The 21,825-nt window shown below is 31.6% G+C and overlaps 1 protein-coding gene and 2 pseudogenes across 1 annotated transcript in view; all 3 read left to right on the top strand.

Moving 5' to 3' along the window:
* Positions 1-21,825, top strand: part of LOC125867885 (acetyl-CoA acetyltransferase, cytosolic 1) — a 934,067-nt gene that overhangs the window by 15,947 nt on the left and 896,295 nt on the right. The gene's annotated exons all lie outside the window — the stretch shown is intronic.
* Positions 1,349-11,664, top strand: LOC125868482 (F-box protein At3g07870-like; annotated as a pseudogene).
* Positions 13,954-15,145, top strand: LOC125867886 (F-box protein At3g07870-like; annotated as a pseudogene).

Here is a 21,825-nt window from a genome sequence, read left to right as displayed (position 1 = left end):
CAGTTGGAGACCCAAATGGGTCACATCTCATCTCACTTAAATCCGAGACAGCAAGGGGACTTGCCTAGTGACAATATGGCTAACCCCATGGGTGAGAGTTGAAGGTGGACTAACGTCGTGCCATGACGTTAACTAAGACGTTGTTTGGGAGGCAACCCAAAACCCTTTATTGCTTTGTTTTACTTTGAGAAAATAATAGTGTGTAGTTTGTACAGGTTGAAACAAGGGAGGATAGTGAAATGATGTATGGAGGCAAACAACAAATCTAGTTGGCGGATCACCGATGATATCGGCGAGCACGACTCTTTCCGCCGGGTGACTCAAGGCAATGTCAACTGGGATTCTGTAAAACTTGGCGTTCAGTAGAAAATTAATGGCGAATCGCCAACCATGTCGGCGATTGCAATATAGACCGCCGTTGAGATCCTCACATGAGTTGCGAGTCCTATTACATTTGGCGAAGAGACTAGACACTTGGCGCTTCGCCTAGTGAATGAGCGTACCAATGTACATCGCCGAATGGGCAGAAACTGGACGGTTTCTGCAGGTCATAGGTTTAAATATTCTAGTTCATTCATTTTCTCTCATTTCTTCATCCTACCAAACTCACACCTGCACTTTAATTTTATATTTCTTGCAAGTCTAAATTGTTGTAAGTGTCAAATTGTGCGTGGATTTGGATCTCATTGCTACCTAGCACTTCATTAGCATCTGATTCGGCACCAAAGGTTGGTGATTCAAACCCCATTTTTAATTTAGTAATATTGTACTCATTTGCATAGTGTTGATATTGTCAAGTCTTGGTTGAATCTCCGCATTGATGGCATTTCATACATCATTGATTAACATCTTTGCGAAATTGGTAGAATCCAAATCAACTATACTCTAATTTGAATTAATTTACTGCGGGGGTGTGATACTATTATGGGTTTTATTGTGAGTTTGTGCTATAGGGGTTTGAGTTTCTTTGACCAAGGTTGAAGGTTGAGCCAAGAAATCGCGTAGAACATAGGCGTGTTGAGTCAGTTGGCGAGTCGGGCTTAGCTCACCAAATCACTCGAATATTCACCTAACTTCCCTTGTCGCCTTTCATTAAAAGCAAATTTAGGTTATTTAATCTGTAAAAATCAGCGAGAAACCTGCTATCGCTGAATATTTTCGGTGACTCGCCGAGAGGCAATTTAATTCACCCTTCTTGCCTGCACCCTTAGTTCCTTTATGCACAGATTTCAATAACTAACCTAAGTGAGTGAGCACGTCACCAACTAGTGTGGCAAGGTGATTATACGCGCACCATTCTCCTGTTCTGTTTAAATTCTTTCTAACTTTTCCCAAAGCCTTTTCAGAAATGGGAAGACCAAAAGTTGCAGGAACAGACATGCCACCCCAACATGTAAGAGCAAGGTTTTTCAAAAGGGACGAAAAGATAGTAGAACTGGCCAAAGAAAGAAGGGAGAGTAAGAAAGCAAGTGCCAGTAGGAGAATTCCCATTGATCCCACCATTCCTTCATGGAGGCGCGGATTATACACAGTTGCAAATTCCTTCTTGGCGGCCTATGACGTGGATATAATGGTTGAAGCTAACATCATTGCAGAAGCTAGAACAAAGGAACACAATGAAACCCAGAATGACAACTCGGGGGCCATTGTCGAGTTTCAGGCTAATGCAGCAGGCAACAATGCTCCGACAGATGAAGCAAGCATGTAGACAGGATTCCCCTTCACCTCTCTCTATCTTTACTTGTCTAAACTTTTGGATACTCTTACATGCATTTGAGGACAAACACTTTTTTTTGTGGTGGGGTGAGGCCCACCTTTATGTGTTATTTTGATATTTGGGTTGTCTATTTTAAATTGTGTTTTAATACTGCTTTTTGTGGATGCTTGAGCTTATGGCTCCTGTTGTTCTAATTGAAAATAATTTTGATCCTCCCAAAATTTTTTTGCCACCTCTTGTGTTGAAAGTGGCTATTCTTTTACAAAAAATTTAAGTCTCGATTTCGATTAATACCGATGACTTAAATAGTGATCCCAATTGAACAAACATGAATGCACGGCTACGACGAGGCCAAATGAAGTTACATAGATAATATGTGCACTCTTTGCATCTTGTTGTGACTAGCCATTTATCGAATTGATTTTCTTGTGAGGACCTTTGCACACTAGCGAACGTGTCTAGTCTTGTTTGATTGAAGTATCGATGCCTTGTGTGATTAGCTTAATGTGAACCATGCATGAATAAACCTAGAATTTGCCCGGTTAGTATGATTGATTTAGAAATGTGTACTCTTGAGATGATCTTAGGCAATTTTAAAAAGTGTGAGCCAATTTGACATATACCTCTTTTTGTGACCTACATGTGAGCGTGTGAAACTCTTTTGAACACCTTTGAGCCTTACCTTTATTTGAAAGAACCTTGATAAACCCTAGACCTTACTTGATCCACTACCTATAATCCTCTTGATTTGTGGTTTAGTGAATAGCCAACTTAGGACAAAAAGCCTAAGTTGGGGGTGTGGTGAAAAGGAAAAGGAGAAGTCAAGAAGTGCTATAAGAAGTCTTTCTTAACCCATAGTGTTGCAGAACAATGGAACCCTCCATAAAAAATTAAAAGAAATTAAAAAAAAATGAAATTTGTGGAATAAAGTACAGAAGAAATTTGGGTTCCAATGCAATTCATGGAAGATAAATAAAAAGGTGACTTAGAAGCACTAGAAAAAAAAATTGATAAAGGAGAGGAAGGGAATGTCTTGAGAATACCACATCTCACGAGGAAAAAGTCATTAAGCCTAAATGATCATACCTTTGCACTTAGCCCCATTTCATGCCTTAGAAAGACCTTTTTTTATCTTGAGTAAGCCGGATCGAAAGTCAATTGGAAAATAAGGGCAAACCTATGGGTGAAAACATGCAGTGTGTTCCTCTTTTTTAGTATGAGTGTTGTATCTGATTATTGACCTTAAATTGACTAATATTTGTGTGTGAATATGAAATCATTCTTTGTGCGAGGGCATTTAGATACTTTTGTTGAGCTTGAACTTGCACAAGTAGCAAGTATTGCGAGCATGAGAATCTTTGATGATGGTGTGTCACAATTTAAATCTTTAAGTACACGATTGATCCTTGCATAAGTGAATTGAGTCTTGTTGCGTGCATTCATGATTTAGTCTTGTGTAGCATTGTTTGAGGCACCCTTTTTGAACGGCTGAACTTGAGTTTGCTTGAGGACAAGCAAAATTTTAAGTTGGGAGTGTTGATGAGTCCACAAATTGGAATCATTTAGAGCTTTATTTTAATGGAAATAGTGTCCTTGAATGCTTGTTTTATCTCAATACCTGATTAAAATGCTGAAGTTTCAGGTATTTGAAGTTTTAGTAGAAGCATGGACACTTAAGCGCAAAACGGAGCAAGTAGAGCTGAAAAGAACAAGAAATGGAATCCTGCGGATCACCGAGTTTAACTTGGCGAGTCGCCCAAATGACATGAACGCCCTTCGTTGTAGTACGCGAGCCTTGAAGGAAGTGGATCAAAAGGCGAGGAAAGGAGCAGTCGGCGAGTCGTCGATCAGTTCCGCGAGGCAGTACTATACCGCCCAATGATCCAGAATGCGAGGATGCTAAAGGCAAGACACTAAAGGCGATGAGCTGACCAAAAGGCGGATCGCCGAGTTCATTGGCGATCTTGACTAATGTCGTCAAATAATCCTCCGCAGCACAATCAGTGAAAACTATAAATACTAGTTAGAATTGTAGTCTTAAAAGAAGAGTGGAGTGGAACAATTATTATTATTATTATTATTTTCACTTTAGAACATACTTTTTGCAGATATTTTTCTCTCAAGTTTGGAGAGGGTTTTGTGGAGACTTGAAGAAAGAAGTCCTTCTTCCCCAAGTTGGAAGTGGGTCTTCTCTATTCATTTTCCTTTGCTTAATTCAAGGTTTAATTTCTTATACCCAGTTGATTTCATTATCATGTTAGGTATAATTTCTTATTTCTTGATGTATGGCTAAAAACTCCTATTCTTGGGGTGTGATTTAGCAAATATGGGTTGATATTCTTGTTGGGTCTTGCTTCCTGATAGGTTAGATGTATTTTAATGGTGATTTCACCTAGTGGTTGTGGTTTAATATAAAGGGTTTATAGTTGTAAATACAAAGTCACCCATGTGTTTTTGGCTTACCCAAGAGGGAGGTCGCGAAACCAAAACCACTAGACTGATGGCCTAAGGAGTGGGTCGACATGAGGTTCAGCCTGAGAGGGTGAGCCCTAGTCCCATATCCTAACACTCAGCTCGAGAGAGTGAGTGGGGTAAGGCGTAGGCTAGTCTTCATACGGCAAATGGGTGTCCGAGAGGAATGCATTTGAAACGGGGTAAGTTGCCCGAGAGGGAACTTATTTCCATTTAAAGCTTAGCCTAGTCACTATTATTTTGCAAATGTCCTATCAAAAGCATGTACCCAACAATTTATCTCAACTTGTATTGCGGTCACATCCCAAGAACCTTTCCCCATACTTGATTTTCTTGTTTATTTTGCTGTTTTAGTACTTGTTACAAAACCCCCTTTGATATTTGACACTTTTGTGTCACCCCCTTTAATTTACAATGTCTTTTATCGCAAATGTCTTTAACTACGACTAACTTGAATGTAATTATTAATTCTCAAAACCGCTCCCTTGGGACACAACCCCAACCCTTGGTTGGGTTACTATATTATCAATAATCGTAAACACTCATACCGTAAGATAGTGTCGTTGATCACGATAAGCATCAGGTTGCTCCTGCAGCTTCTGAAAATGTTGCCTTACCCTCTTTCGGATCCGGGGTGTTACACTAAGTGGATAGAAGTGTCACAAAGTTCTTAAAAAAGAACATCTTCACAAGGTTTGATACTCCAAGGACCATAACAAGCGATTGAAGATCACACTTTTGCATTCATCAGTTTCTAACTCTCCTCTCAAAATATGGAGTCAAGCACAAAGTAGCAACATTTTTCCATCTATAATCAAGCGGACAAGTTGAGTCTCTAATAGAGAAATAAAGAGCACTTTTGCAAAATTTTGAATGTCAACAATAAAGATTAATCGAGCAAGCTTGATGATGCTCTTTGGGCCAACTGCACAACTTTCAAATCCCCTATTGGAATGTCACCTTATAAGTTAGTGTTTTGTAAAGATTTTTATTTTCCTGTTGGAACATAAAGCCTTATGGGCATTGAAGAAGATAAACCTGAATTGGGACATGGTTACTAGATTATGTGTACATCAAATTCTTGAGTTGGATGAGTTCCGTTTTCAAGTATTCTGCTGAATTTATTGTTTGGTGCCTTGTTCATCCCCGTTTTTCTACGGATGAGATCTAATCTTATTTGGTGCTCCAAATTTTGTTTTCTTAAACATTCAGCCGGTTTTTTCATGTAGTTTTTTTATTTCTATTTTTTGTTTTCAACATTTGAGTTTATTTTTTTTCACTTATGTTTTGTGTGGCCTTGTTGTTCTGTTGGAAGCTACCACCAAACGTTGGATAGGATGATCTTAAGGCTATCATCGCTCCAGATAGAATAGTTATACGCATAACTATATTGTACTCCACAAAAATTGAATACAAAATCATCAACAAATACAAATGTACATTCATATAACAAAAAATATTCATGATTGAGTTATGTATGTATTTTACTTTCATAGTGAAAACTAAAAATTATATCGAGTGATCAAAATTGTATTGCATGGCTGCCAAATATATTTTTCTTTTATTTGTATTACAAAAATATTACTGATTGCATCCCAATATAATCTAATCATTACATATGAATACGATTTAAGAAATGATACAAGATTCTGGAAAAAAATAGCATACATAGTGGAAATAATACAATCTTTTGAGGAAAAATACAATATTCTAAAAAACATATACATCGATGCTTAAGAAATACAAATTCACTTGGCATACCTATTGCAATGACTACAAACTAAAAAAGAAATACAATGTTCTTAATAAAAATACAAATGTTGAGTAAGAGAAAAACAATTGACAAACAAAAATTAATATGAATACAATTTTTGCAACCTTCTTCTCTCACTCTCTCTTTCTTCTTCTTCGTCTGTTGTGTTTCTTTTTTCTGATTTTTTGTTCACCAAACCCAAATCTGAATCTGTATTCGCTTGTGCATTAGTAAAACTCTATCTCGTCATCCAAAAAAATTATAATTACCCGAGAAATTTAAAAACTTTCATGTCAAAACTTCCAAACAAATTAATGATTCAACAGTTAACGAATACTTGATTCTCATATAATGACCGAAACATGTTTTATCATAAAACAAACTATACTGCACACAAAATAAATACAACAGATATAACATAATTAATACAAAACCATCAAATAATTAAACATGAATACAATCTGAAATAGCATCAACATTTCTTAAAAAATGAATACAACTATATAAAGTAAATAACCATCTTTAATTGACTGGATACAAACATCACTCTTACAATGTCCACAACTAGAAAATGATACATAGATATGATAGGTCCAAGTATGTGGGTATATTATCAAAACTAACAGAATGTCCACAAACACCAAAATAAAATAAAATTAAGGAAGACAATATCTATACTAACAAACCCACAATATCTATAGACATTGGCAATACTATTTTATATCAATACGCATACGTCATGAATTTTGAATACAAAAAATATTGTTACAGATACTCGAGACTAATAGAAAATCATGATTTTTATGATTTTAACAACTTCAACTAAACATGCAACTATTGTAATGGTAATATAATCAATAAACTTAAAATTTCATAAAAATAATTAAATACCTCTTCATCAACTATTGGTCTTCATCATCCTTTTAGAGTTTCCCACTAGTAGACAAAGATTCTACAGTTTTGTTCTAAACTTGAGGAAGGTTTTGCATACGGATTGGGTCATGTAAATGCTTCGATCGTCTCTCTTCCGTCATTTTAGAAGTCGTCCCTACATTATCCGCTATTTCTTGAGTAATACATAGATTGAAGAATGGAAATCGCTAGAAAATTGTTGATTTAGTTGGATACCTCTTGTAATCCTCTTATATTCGGCCATTAGAGAGTGATTTTGAGGTTTGAAATGAAATTGGTCAAACAAATTTTTGAAAGATTTAAACAAAGTTAAATCAGTAAACAAACCTAAAAATCGGATACAGATGCATACCTTAATCCAAGGAAATTGTTGTGAATATCTTTAGAGATATATTTTTCAATCTCTGGAAAAAAAAAGAAGAGGAAAAAACAGAAGAGAGAGAAGCGGGAGTTAAAAGATGAAGAAGAATTGGAAGAGGGAAATCAGTGAGAGAGAAAATACTTTTTTTTGGAAACGTATGAGAGAGAATGAGTAGGAAAACTGTAATTAAGTTGAGGTAAAATAGGAACTAAATTAGGATACACAATGATTTCTAAAATATTAACAATTTGACATTTTTACTAATATTATAAACTATAGATATTTTTAATAATTATGTTAGGATTTTTGACTAGTTTGCTAATTTTCCCTAATATTAATCTGGACACCAATGTTAAATAATAATGCACACATGTGTTAATTAAATTGATATACAAAACGGTTGAGAAATTCTTGGTTAAATTATGGTGTATATCTTGATTTAATTTATGTATTTTGTATCATAGTACATTGTACATCAAAATTTAATCATATTGTACACCATCATCTAATTAAATTGATGATATAACATATTTGACTTATTTTTTTTTTGGTTAGGTTATGATGTATATCTTGGTGCATGTAATATATTATTGATCCGGACATCATAGTTTAACCATAATATACACCATTTATGTAATTTAATAAATTTCTATACATTTAATTAGAAGATGGTGTTATGCATTTAGTTGATTCTAGTTTGGTATTAGTCATTTACTAGCATAATCCAACGATAAATGGATGTGTTAGGTACATTATACCAATAATGAATTCAAAATAACATTTCAATTCGTACACTTTACGCGGGGTTCGCATGTTTGAGAAGAAAGACTAAATTTTTATTGTGGAAATGATTTGTGAACGCTATAATTTTGTGTTTGTTATGCAGCTCTAGTTTTGGGTGTGATGGTTTGATCTGGAGTTTGGTGTCTGTGTTGACTTTATTAATTTTTGGAGCTTATTTTCCATGTTACGTCATCTATTTGAGTTGTGTTACATGACTCTTCATCTGGACTGATTTTGGGGCTTTTTGGTTCTTCCTTGCCTGTGTTTACCGTTTTGAATTTCAATGTGCTCTAGGTAGATACACACTTACAAAAAAAAAAAGGCAGAAAAGTCTCAATCTACATTAATTTTGATTTGTAACCCTCATTTGAAAGTATATGATCATCTTTTCTGTCTCTTTCGGAAAAATATTGTATGTCCTGCAAAACACAAATTAAATTAAGTTTCGTATAAAAAAAATAAACAAAGAAAAGATTAAACTTAATAAGCTTACACTTTGTTCCAAGCAAATGAATTGACATTAACATCGCCGTCGTTCCCTACTATTACTTGCTTAAGTTTTTGCCAGAGAGTAGCACCAAGCATGAATGAGATATGCTCTTCCACTCGATCTATTATCAGTTTCTTATGATTATCTCTAGAAAAAACAAAAAAAAAAAAAAAAAAACAACTGGACTCTACCAGCATAAGACAACAATTTCCTAACAAGATAGTGAAATTGATTGTAGCTATATAATTTTCCCATAATGTGGCATAATTAATGCAACAGAAAGTCCAGATGGGATACATCAAATGTACAGGTCCTCGAAGTTGATACATCTGTAAAATCTAATGGTCCCAACCTTACTTCATCCATTAATCGAGTGATCTCATTGTAAACCCTTTCAACTCTTTTTGTGGAATCGAATCATCTCACTGTAAACACTTTCAACTCTTTTTGTAGGAGGTATTCAGATTTCTCCCGTATTGTCATTTTGACGATAGTGACCATCATTGTCACTTCCATGGTCACTCATTTTGTCAACCAGCAAATCAGTCAACAACAACACAAAACAACAACTCTAGCAAATGTACAGAATTGCTCTTGAACACTTTTCTCAAGAATTCCAGATTTATGAACTATCCAAAATGATCCTTACCATCCCTAATCTCAATCTATAGTACACCTTTACAAATATTTCTTAACATATGCTATATATTTATGCCTTACAAATATTTATTCTTAACCTTAACATATGCTATTTACATCTTTACAAATTCCCTAATCTTAACATATGCTATTTACAAATATTTTGGAATATATATATATATATATATATATAATATCAAAAGATTTTTTAATCTTGTGGTCTTAATCATAGCATGTGAAAGTTAAATTTAAAAATTGACAAAAAAGAAAGAAACATTCTTTAATATTTCGAAACGAACTAAAAGAAAGACGCATATAATTTTTTTTATTTTAAAAATACTTATAACATTTGGGGGCCTCCTCATTTTTAAAGGCATTGAGCCGCCCATATAAAACCAAGCGTAAGATTAGTCCAATAAAGTACCCATTGACGAAGGCACAACCGGAGTAACTACTATCAACACTCAACCTTAATGAGTTTTTGCAAACCCTTAACCACTACACTAAACCTTCAACTTGTATCAAGAGGTGCCAACACTTATATATATATTTATCAAATCAAATTTGACCTATATATACAATGTAACTTTCCGACAAAGGGTGTCCCTAGGGTAGCTCCGCCCCTGACTACTATAGTGAAGTCTACCGGGATTATCACAATTCTTCTCCATGTGTTAGTTCCTAGAGTTAGAATCTTTAAACACGACCTTATCTTGTAGTAAATACAATCGCAAAGCAATTTGTATCTTTCTGTGGCCGGATCATATCCTAGATACAATCGTGGATTATCCCCTATTCGTGTATATCCCAACGAGAATGGCAAGATTTTTATTTCCCCGGTTATAGAGACAAACAAAGGCGTATAAGACGTAATTACTAATTAGTATTGAATAAAGAAGGATGTATAAGGCGTATTCTGATTTATTATTCTCCTAATCAAAATTTAATTCCTCAAACACACGGCTATCTCCAGGTTATTATATTATAATTAATTAATACGCTACTTTCACTTAATAATAAATAACTTTGTTTTAATGAATACAATGTCGAAATAAATTTGGATTATTACCATAAACCTACTAGCAATAAAATAGGCGTTAGATTATTTCTTGACCCTTTGTCCTAATAGATTCAGAAAAGGAATATGTATTATACTTTTAGGATTGGGAGAACCTTTTTGTTATAGGTTTGAGATTATTTGGAATCTATATATATAGGGATGTAATTGGGGATTTCTAAAGCATTAAACACTTCTATTTTTTTTCCGGAAAACTCTCTCTGCTTTAGCTTGGAAGGTTAGGCATAGCTAAACCTTGTTAAAACTCACAACCTTTCTGTTCAAAGAAAGTGACAGTCATGGACCCCCGGAAGCTCTATGCTTTTCAAGGGAGATTGCAAAGAAAGAACAATCTCTTATGTCACCGAGATCATGGACCTTCCGAAGGATATTATGTTGGAAATTCTTTTGAGATTATCAATCAAGTTCATTTTTTGTTGTAAGACGGTTTGTAAATTGTGGTATAGTCTTTTAACTTCCGACCCATTATTTGTTGACATGTATCACAAAAGATCATCATCTAATTTTCCCAGCCTTTTACTTTCGGTTAATGACTTAAACCATTTTTTGTGGAACTCAAAGCTATTGATTCTCAACCCCTAAAGAGAACCATTGCATTGAGCCCTATGTTTCATCTCCCTTCACCCGAAATGGTATTAATTGGTTCATGTAATGGGTTCATTTGTTTTTTGAAAGGTTGGAATTATGGCGTAGTCCATTCGCTTTACATTAGCAATCCTCTTTTGAGTGAGTATTACAAGGTTAAAATTCATAAATGGGAGAAGAATTTGTGGTGCTTATGCATTCTGCTTTAGTGAAGCCTCTGGATAGTATAAAGTATTGAGATTAGGATATGGTAAGTTTGACGGTCATCTAAAAGAATTAGAATTGGAGGTTTGTACTCTTGGAGTTGATGAAAAATGGAGATATGTGGGCGAGGTTCCACAACCTCTATGGAGATCATTTAGTACCTAACGTCAATGGTATTGTTCATTGGATGAATTTGGAAAAAAATGACAACATTTACTCGTTCAATAGTTGGACAGAAGAGGTGAAGTCCCTGTTAGCTCTGCGTGGTCTGATACCTCCATCCTACAAATTGACGCTAGCAGAGTTGGGAAATTTTCAATGTTTGTGTGATAGTAACAATAGTGAGTATATTGATATATGGTGGATGAAAGAGTATGGAATAACTGAATCTTGGACTAAAACTCGCATTTTGAAGGACACTATTCAACCAAATATTTGTAGTGATAGATTTATACCAATCTCAACTTGGAAAGATGGAGAAATATTGATGCAACAGGATCGTCGCATACAAGTAGTTTCTTACAATCCAAAAGAAAAGAAGTTTACGAAGGTTAAAGTGTACTTTGGATATGCAGCAACTAGGTACATCCCAAGTTTTTACTCACTCAAGACTGTCGTTGGGGAAAGTTCTCAAGTCTCATACACTCATCCGAAGATTGACATAGTTTAGGTATTTAATTAGTCTTATTTCCTCGTGGATATTATGTTTTTCTTCTATGGTTCTCATGTAATCTAGCTTAAGACCTGACAAATTTTAATGTTTTATGAATGCTTTTAAGTTATGTCAGATCTGCATTCCTTTGGTTCAATTCACTATGTACTTGTCTGAATAGAACGAACTAAGGAACAAAATGTTGGCCTATCAGTATAATTAATAGCAACAGAGTAAACATAGACGAGCTCGAGCACAAGATGTTCCTGCGATTTTGTAACGTAAGTAATTGACAGTGTCTTCTCGAGATTGAAACTGTCTTAAGTCACAGAATTAACCCTCATATCCAAGACTGATAAATAGGAAGACATAACGAGAAAAAAGGTAATTCAAAAGGAATGATATATTGAAATTTCAAAATTTGATCTGATATACATACAATTACAGAAAAATGCATATGAAGAATGAATAGAGATAAAGGCAAATATTGAGATTATAAGGTTGAGATCATTAGTAAATAAAAAGGTGAAATTTCAAATTTTGATCTGATATACATACAATTATAGAAAAATGCATATGAAGAATGAATAGAAATAAGGCAAATATTGAGATAATAAGGTATTGAGATCATTAGTAAATAGAAAGGTTCAGGATCATACTAAAGTATTGGAATCGGAGGTTTATACTCTTAGAGTTGGTGTGGGATGGAGATATGTGGGTGAACTTCCGTGTCCTGTATGGGTATAATTTTGGCGAGGTTAATGTCAATGGTGCTCTTCATTGGATGGATCGCGAAGAAAATGACAGAATTTACAGGCAATCCTACTTTTGATGAATATGTCAAAATTTGAAAGCCTCAATGGGTAAATAGTGTTTGGTTCTATTATTTCGCCTTTTAATTAATGTCTCTCAAATGTTTTTCTAAGGAAAGGTAGTTTTTGAGTGTTTGTCTTTACAAACAAAAGAAACTCAATTTATAGGACAAAAGTTTTGCAAGAAAAGAATTTTAATTAGATTATATTTATTATAGGTTCATGCATTTAAACAAAAAGTATCTTCCAAAAAACATGTAACATAGAATTAAAACAAAAATGAATGTTCCAATTGACATATATGTATTTTGTATATTTCAAAACTTTTAACGGATGAATTTGCATGTTTCAAAATTAATTGAAACACTAATTCTTACAATCCCCCACTTGTTTCAAGAAATTTTGTCTTTGAAAAATCTAAAAATACTTTGAGACATTAATCTAGCAACATGCATCAATGATGGTGTCTTTTAAATCATTAACTAATTAGGGAAGGAATATTGAACTGAGTGGTTCATTGAATGAAATAGAAAAATACTCCACGCATATCACTATGTTCCGGTGAAAATCAAAATCCTTTGACATCTTACAGCCATATATGTCTTGAATCCTCTTAGCTAAGTGCTTTAAGATCTCCCTGTAAACTTCTTATTGAAACGGTCTTCACTTCGCACTTAGTGCGGTGAATTCATCAAGAGTAAGTTTGCATGCTCCGATCAAATAGTCTATGAATTTCATTGAGAGAAATTAATCTCATCCTCTTTTACAACAAAGTATCGATAAATTTATCAATATTCCTACTAAAGAGAAGGATGATATTATATTCTCTGAATAAGTCTATAAATCAATTTCGGTTGGAGTGTGTAGGAATACTCTTGAAACAAATGGGAAATTGTAAGAGGAAGTATTTCAATTAATTTTGACACAAATCCATTTGTTAAAAGTTTTGAAATATACAAAATACATGAATGTGATTATAACATACATTTTAAATTTAATTCTATGTTATAGGTTTTTTGGAAGATACTTTTTTCTTTTCAATTCATGAACCTATAATAAATACTTAAACGATTCCAATGCTAAGCACTTTAATGGACAATAACATATATCTAGAAGTTTTAGAACATATCTTTACTTTCTTTGGTCTGTAAACAAAAAACTGCTAGCTATAAATTGGGAATAGATACAATAGAATTTCAAGAAAGATAAAAGAATTATATATTCTTCGAGTCTCCAAAGAGATACCTTATAGATATAGGTTCACTCCAACGGCTAGCTAACGGCTAGTTAGACTTTCATTATTTACTAAATACTAAGTCGGTGTAAGAAATAATATTAGGAAAATAAATTAATATTAGCTAACGGCTAGTTAAATTCCAATAATTACTTTCAATTAGTCATTTTAGAGGATCACACTATATATGAAAGTCCAGTCAATCCATAAGACCTACACCTTATAAACTAGCTCACTTTTTGTTCAAACGAAGTAACAATCATGGATGTCCAAAGCTCTAAGCTTTTCAAGGGAGATTGTGAAGGAAGTAGAATCTCTCATGTCACGAGGATTATGGACCTTCATATAGTGATTATGGTTGACATTCTTTCACGGTTGCCAATCAAGTCAATTTTCTGTTGTAAGATTGTGTGTAAGCTATGGTATCATCTTTTAACTTCTGATCCTTTATTTTGTAAAATGTATTACAAAAGTTCATCTTATTTTCCCAGCATTTTGCTTTCGATAAATCACTCAGTCCGGTTACTTGTGGAACTCAAAGATTTCTCACCCCCTAAACAGAACCATTGTGTTGAGCCCTAGGTTTCACCTCCCCCCAGCTTTATATACACAAAACTTGATATTAATTAGTTCATGTAATGGGTTCATTTGTTTGTTTAATGGTTCGAGGAATAACGTAGAGCATTCGGTTTACATTAGCAATCCTCTTTTGGGTGAATATTTCGAGGTTAAATTGCCCGAATGGGAGAAAAGAACTGAGCGTGTTGCTTATGCATTTTGCTTCAGTGAAACCTCTGGACAATATAAATTATTGAGATCAGTAGTTAGAAAGTTTGAGGGACATCCACATGTATCAGAGTTTGAGGTTTATACTCTTGGAGTTGATGAGAAATGGAGAAATGTGGGTGAAGTTCCAGAACCTATGTGCGGATCATTTTGTAAGGCTAACGTCAATGGTATTGTTCATTGGTTGAATTCGGAAAAAAATGACTGCATTTACTCCTTTAACAGTTGGACAGAAGAGGTGAAGTCCCTATTAGCTCCGCGTGGTCTGACAACTTCACCCTACGGCTTGACACTAGCAGAGTTGGGGAATTGTCTATGTTTGTGTGATACTTACCACAGTGAGTATGTTGATATATGGTGGATGAAAGAGTATGGAATCGCTGAATCTTAGACTAAAGATCGTATTTGGAAGGATACTATTCAACCAGATATCAGTTGTGATAGATTTATACCAATCTCAACTTGGAAAGATGGAGAAATATTGATGCAAAGGTATCATGGCACACATGTTGTTTCTTACAACCCAAAAGAAAAGAATTTTACGAAGGTTAAGGTGTACCTTGGATTTGCAGGGACTAGCTACATCCCAAGGTTTTACTCACTTAAGACTGTCATTGGGGAAAGTTTACAAGTCTCATATGCTTATCCGAAGGTTGAGATAGTTTAAATATTTAATTTGTCTTATTTCCTCCTGGATATTATGTTTTGCTTCTATGTGTCATCTAGCTTAGGACCTGTCAACTTTTACTGTTTTATGAATGCTTTTGAGTTATGATATGTCAACTTTTTCTGTTTAATGGATGCTTTTGAGTTATGGTAGTACAATTCTGTCTCTACCTATAAGTATTAAAAATTGTTGTGTTACTCTTTAAAACAAATAAGGCCTAATTAGTATTGAAAAAGGAATGATAACTAATAGCCCTTATAATAAGATGTATTTTAATTTGTTTGTCTCCTAATTTCATTTTTAATTTTCTGCTCAAACACACGTCATCTCTCCAGGTTGTGAATTGTGACATATGTTTAACTAGTGAATTCAGCCGCGCTTCGCGCGATAATAAGTTTTTGAACAATTTATTCATAACATGCGAATGATAAAATTGATCTCTTAACGTACATGAGTAACAAATTGGAAACATAATTTTCCTTTGTACATTTAAAAAAAAATATTCAACCTTATTTCCTTTCATGAAAAATTTAATCTTTAGTATGTTTATATACTATATTTTAAATTTAAACTAAAAACGTGACTACTATATAAACACGTGGTCTCATTTACATGCTACCATGTTTTCTATCTTTGTATAAAAAATATATATTTACTTTGTTCTTCTTTTTTTTCTCTTCCTTTCTATGACTTCTTTCCTACTAACCACTCTTCTTTAATCTTTACATTTTCATTCACCTTCATTTTTTTACATTTTCATTCACATTCATTTCTTTCCTTTTTCTTTCCTTTTCTCTTCAAATTTGTCATCTCTAGTCTCCCATTAATTTTATCTAACTGTCAATTCTTATTTTTCTCTTATGATAATATTCATTATTGTGCCTTGTAAATTATATATGAAAAATATTGAAATAACTTTCCCAAACAAAGCATACTATGTAATAATATGAAGAATCATAAATATTTGTATAATTGTATCACACAATAGTTATTCAATTTAATTAGAAAATGTGAAAAATATTCAATCAGTTAGGACTTAGGAGTTAGGACTTGGGAGCAATAATCTTAACTGGAGAACAAATAACTAAGAATGCGGAAGAACCAACATAATATTATAAATTATTCTAATATTTTTTCTTTTTTATCACAAATGTGTGTGTTAGCAAATTCTTCTTCATGTTAGTAGTTGTTTCTATGTTTTTCAATTTTTATATAATATCTTATTATTGGTCTTTTTAATTGCTCGTACAAATAAATTCAACCAAAACAAAAAAATATGAATCTCACAAGATAATTTTGATTAAAAAAAGTTTTAAACAAATAAAATAGTGAATATGCCAAGTGAAGATCTACATTCTTTCTTTGTCTTCATTGTCTTCCTACTTATCTAACATAAAATAATTGAAACAAATTAAATTATGACCTTGTATCTATTATTGATGAGAGGTGACATTTATCTCATGAAATTAATTAAAATGCACGCGCAAGCTGATCTAAACGTCACACCATTATAAAAAAAAAATTAAAAACAAAATATATGAAAATTAGACTTTTAGATATAAGCTTACAACAACAAAACTGAAGTACTACATGCGATATATTTGAATGAAGAATTTGAGAAAACCCAAGGAATATGGGAGAAGATTAAGTGCATGAATATTAATATGTATTAACTGTTAAACTTAAATGAGATTAAATAATTGTTGATCATCTACAAACACGAAAGAAATGAAAAATGGATTAAGAAAATGAAAAGGTCTCATAAATATGTATTAGTTATTCAATTCCATTAGAAATAAGAAATTGTTACAGAGAGAATAATGGAACAAAAGAAGTCAAAATAAAGAAAAGAAAAAAGGAGATCCTCAGCTAAAGAATATACGTGTTTGTTATTTTATTGTACAGTAAGTAGTCATTAAATTACCAAATTAATGATAATCACTCTTGGGTTTTTCTAAACTAAAAAAGAGAGGGATAATTAAAAGAAGGTAATTAAGAAATAACTTTAGATTTTCTAATAATAAATTATATAAATAGAAAAATTAAGAAAAACATCAAATATATATCACTATTCATTATATATACACACAAATACAGAATTTAAATATTATGCTTGATATTTATATGCATAAACATAATTAAATATATTTAGAAAATGTAGGAAAATAAACATAATCACTATAAATTGTTGTCGTATGATTTCTTGATACTGAGTCACAACGACAAATTACACAATATTTTTCTCCATATTAGCGTCATCGGCAAATCCCTACATCAGATCCAATTTGGTTATTAATAGAATTTCCATCATGGAATACATGAAATAAATTTTTGTTCAAGAATAAAATTTTATTGAAATTGTTCATATCCAATTTATTCTTAGAAATCATATCACAACCTAATTAAAAATGATGAATTGACATGATATTCTCTAAATACTAAATTGTTTTGAATATATTAATCATTTTTTAAATTTTTGATTGCTTGAAAAGGACAACAAAATACATGATACATGCAAGTTCATTCTGATGCAAAAATATATATATATTTTCTTCTTCCTTATAACTCCATTCATTCGATTTCTTTTTTGCCATCTTTTCTCCCTTTTCCCTTTGTTCTCTAGTACTTAATGTCTCCTCTATATTACTTTTCTTGTTTTGGTAAATCGTCCCCTTTCTTCTAAGTTCTAAGCATATTTGTATCCAATTCCGTATTTTCAATCTAATATTTTTGCTATTTGATTTTTATCGAAATTATTTTTTTTATATTTTTCGAGACCTCATCAGTTGCACTTATAAACTATTGTAAAATTGAGATTCAATCAGAATATTTTATTCCGAATAAAAGAGATTGAACGTGTGCAATAATTTTTTATTATAAGAACATCTTAGGTTACTGCTACAACGTGGGTTGACTCAATATAATTACATTAGATTTATTGTTCAAATATTTAAGGCTTTTGTTAATCAATTTTTATATAGAGAAAGAAAGAAAAAAATCCAAAAAAAAAAGAGTAAAAAAGATAAATGTGAATTGAGGCCATAGAGAGGTGTCACATCACCTCCTCTATATTTCTCCTATATATATATAGACAATATTGTTTAGGATAGCAATGTTAAACCATCATGTGCAAATTTTTAAAATCAAATTGATTATACTTAAAAACTGGTGCTTTCTTAATTAGTTTGTAGTGTATATATTGGTGTACATTTCATATATTATATAGTAATTTGAATTGTACATCAAAGTATTTATATATATTTTTTTTATAAATAAGTGGTTATAATATGGTGTTATACATTGTTGTAGTTTAGTACATGTCTAACTATTTATCGAAATGTGTCGCAAGAATGTATGTGGATTTCAAGATTGAAAGAACTATATATATAACATAAACACCAAATATGATGGCTTAATTAAGACTATTATTTTTTAATTAGGAGTTGTCGCAAAAATATTAGTTAGGCGGAATGACATGGGAGACCCTTGTATTTGGTTCTGTTTGTCACCTAAACCTTTCTACTCATGATTTTGCCAATTGAACACTTAAAGTTATTAAAACGCGGTATTTTTAACCCATCTGATCATGTGGGTCTCCCAATCGTGCTGATGTGGATAACACCTCACTATCCACATCAGAAATATATTGCCACATCATTTCTTTTTATTACAAATAATATTTTTTTAAAAGAAATCTCAAACTAATCTCCAAAATCATTTTTTTCTTGATTTCTTTTCATTTTTTCTTCTCTTCCCATATTTTTCATCTATTTTGCTACTAATCATTCATTTTTTTCTTTCCTGGTGATTTTTTTACGTTGAAGAAGAATTAGAGATAAGCAAAGCTTTGTTATGTTTTTCATTATAAATTTTGCTATTTTAATGGTGGTGAGAAATAAAGTAACTAAAATGGAGGATGAGAGAAAGAGAAGAATGAGACAAAAATTGGGTCATTATAGAAAACTCTTCAAAAATGCTCTCAATAAAATTGCCTTACATTTAGAAAGAATCTCAAACATATGTTTTTCAAAACCCATCTAAAATTCGCATCTATTACACTTTTCCCCTCTCTTTTATCCAAATCTAAATAAATATTTTTTCCCCAATCATTATAGAACTCTCAAATGATAGGTGGCATATGAGAAGAGAAAGAGGAAGAATTGTGTGTAAAAGTATTGGAAGAGATTGAAGAAGATGTGTGTGGTGATGGTAGGGGTTGGGTGAAATTATGAGGAGGAAGAAGAAGAAACGTACAACATTTGGGAATGATTTTTTTTTGTTTTTTTTAATTGTTAAATTTTTCTTTTAAAAATAAATAAATAATTGTCTTCACTTGCTTTTAAATGCGTGTAACCACTCTCTTGATTTGATTCAGCAAAAAAACACCACATAAGCTTAGTCAAATATCAAAGGGGTTTAAAATAGTCTGTTTTAATAACTTTAAGTGTTCAGTTGGCAAAGTCGTGAGTAGAAGGGTTTAGGTGACAAATGGAGCCAAGTACAAGGGTCTTTCCGCCTATTAGTTATAAGCCTAATATTTTATGTTCGGTATCAAGATTGTACAAGTATTTTAAAATTCAAATTATAATGATACTTAGTATATTTTTAAGTCTTATTTGAAATGTAGCGCAAAGATGGTATGTGAATTTCAAAATTTTAAGTTTAATTATGGCTCAAACACCAATTACGATGGCCTAATTAAGATAATTTCTTCTCTGTTAGGTGTAGACTCAACAATAAATAAATAAAAAAAGGTACTTGGAGTAGATGTGCTACAGAGGGGCACAACAAAAAGGCGTGTATCAAAATTTCACCAAAAAATTAAAAAAAATCGTGATTGGTAATTTTTTTTTAATTTAATTTTTGGAATCATAATTTTTAGTATACTTAACTTTAAGTTTTATTATCTAATCACAGTTATGTACCTAGTTATTTTCTATCTTACATCATTTTATATACAATTTTTATGAGTGCTAGAACCAATTTATATACAACATTAAAATCATTTGTAAACGGATTGAATATGTCAAATTCAACTCAACATACTTACTAATTGCCAAAACTGCCTAAAATAGCCAGAATAAGTATTCACTTTCACTATTCTACACTATATATAATATATACATCTCCACAACTCAACACATCATATAAATTATAAATAAGAAATCACAAAGATCACCAACATAATAATTCAATATCACATTTAATATCATAATATTAACACCTCCACGACTCATTAAACCATATCAATTATTAATTAATAAACAAATAACCACAAAAATTACCAACCCAATATTTCATTACCATATTCAACACCATATCCTCACCTCCATCTATTAAAATAGATAAATTACTAACGAAAATAACACCACAATTACTATAAACACACCATTCGCTATCACAATTCAACTATGATTTTTACTTAGAGTGAAATTTAATTCTTTTTCTGTGTAAGTTAATTATTTTTGTGTAAACTTAACCCACAATGTACACTATTTAATATATTCAGTTTAAAACTAAAATTATAAAATGGGTGCTTTAAGTGTAATCTATCTGTATATAAAAGGAGAAGAAAAAATGACACATGTCAACACCACAAAATTTTTAGAATTTTAAATATTTTTAAATATTTAATAATCAATAATTAAATAAATAAATATAGACACATGTCAATAATTAGAATTAGAATGACACATGTCAACATCACAACAAATTTAACAATTTTAAAATTCAAAAATTAATTAAAAATGTTTTAATTATCTATCTTAAATTAACCAAAAAGAAATAAAGGTTACTGTTTTTAATTTGGATTTTAAAGGAATCAGTTTCCACGAAAACTATTTTTAAATTTGAATTTAAAATTTTTCTTTTTGAAATACAATTTTAANAAAACTGATATTTTTAGTTAATTTAAATAATAAATTCAATATTAAAAACAAAGATCAATATAAAACATTTTTAAAAAAAAAAACGTTTTGAAACTTAACATTTAAATTCAATTTTAAAAACAAATAACAATATAAAACTACTTTTAAAAAAAATCTATTTTGGAACTTAGTATTTAAATTCAACTTTAAAAATAAATAACAATATAAAACAATTTTTTTTTAAAAAACATACATTTTGCAACTTACCGTTTAAATAACACTAAAGCATAATTAAGTGATATACAAAATTGTAAAGAAATCTAAACATATCTAATTATCTATTCTTTTTTAACTTTTTTTTTTGTTTTTTAAAAAAATAAAAAGAAACTTCAACTATAAATAATTATCCCTAAAATTCCTCACCCACTTACTTAACTTCCTTCCCCAAAAAAACTCAACCATATTAACTCACTAAATTTAAATATGGTAGTCTTTTCTTTAGTTTTTTCAAGAAAAAAAATGCATCTCAATAAAGGAAATTCAAAACAATAATAATCCTTACCATTCATGGAAAGGTAATTTTTCCTATTTTTATTATTATCTTTTTCTTCTGTTTTATGTGGTTTACATTATCAATAATTGTATTTTATTTTGGAAGTTCTAGATGTTGAAGATCATCAATTGATGAAGTTACGATCAATCCATTTATGTGATGAATATATGTTGTTGTAGAAGGAGAAACACTTTTAAGACTATATTCGATAATTATGTCAAGCATGTAATATTTTAATTTTTTTCATCTTATGTTTTGTT

This window comes from Solanum stenotomum, chromosome 6, assembly GCF_019186545.1.
Source record: "Solanum stenotomum isolate F172 chromosome 6, ASM1918654v1, whole genome shotgun sequence".
Taxonomy (NCBI): Eukaryota; Viridiplantae; Streptophyta; class Magnoliopsida; order Solanales; family Solanaceae; genus Solanum; species Solanum stenotomum.
This window is presented reverse-complemented; position numbering and strand designations above follow the sequence as displayed.